Source organism: Myotis lucifugus, unplaced genomic scaffold, assembly GCF_000147115.1.
Source record: "Myotis lucifugus unplaced genomic scaffold, Myoluc2.0 scaffold_1, whole genome shotgun sequence".
Taxonomy (NCBI): Eukaryota; Metazoa; Chordata; class Mammalia; order Chiroptera; family Vespertilionidae; genus Myotis; species Myotis lucifugus.
In genome coordinates this window covers 23048586-23049448 of record NW_005871049.1, presented here as the reverse complement: position 1 = coordinate 23049448, position 863 = coordinate 23048586, and positions in this window count along the sequence as shown.

The following is an 863-nucleotide window of genomic DNA, read 5'->3' as shown; positions in this document are numbered from 1 at the left end:
TCCTTAATTTGAAATTAATAAAAATATTTAAAAACTTTTTTTTTTTAAGGGAAAGAACAAGATGATTTTAGAATGCAGGTGAAAAGAATGGGTGTGGAAAAGCAGGCTCTGGAGGGAGGGAGTAGAGACATAAACAATGATTTAAATAGAAATAATAAAAAATGACCAGGGGTGAGGGGGGGATACTTTGTAAAGTGTATGATGGTCTAACCCAGTGGTTCTCAACCTTCCTAATGCCGCGACCCTTTAATACAGTTCCTCATGTTGTGGTGACCCCCAATTTCATTGTTACAAATTGAACATAATTAAAGCATAGTGATTAATCATAAAAACAATATGTAATTATATATGTGTTTTCCGATGGTCTTAGGCGACCCCTGTGAAAGGGTCGTTCGACCCCCAAAGGGGTCACGACCCACAGGTTGAGAACTGCTGGTCTAACCACTATGTTGTACATTTGAAACTAATACAAAACAATATGTAAACTGTAATTTAAAAAAAAAAGAAATAGATATTTGCGTGCAAATGTTGATAAATGGAATCTAGGAAGGATCAGCTAGTAATAGTTTTGGTGTCTTGCACAATTCTTTGGTATTGAGACTCCATCAGCAGTGCTGGAACAATGATAGGCTGAGAGGTCATGCAAAACCTGGCATGCCCACAGTGATGAAAGCATTGTTAAAACTTCTTTAAATCACGCGTGGCCAGAGTTGGTGAGACTTTTGCATTGTTTCTGTTCATTTAATAATAAATACAAATAGGTTGTATTTTCACTTGGACTATGGAGGATTAATTCTCATTGCAGAGTCCCTGAGAATGCTGTTTACCTCTCTGTAAATCAGAAATAGTCCCTCCCCCCCCCC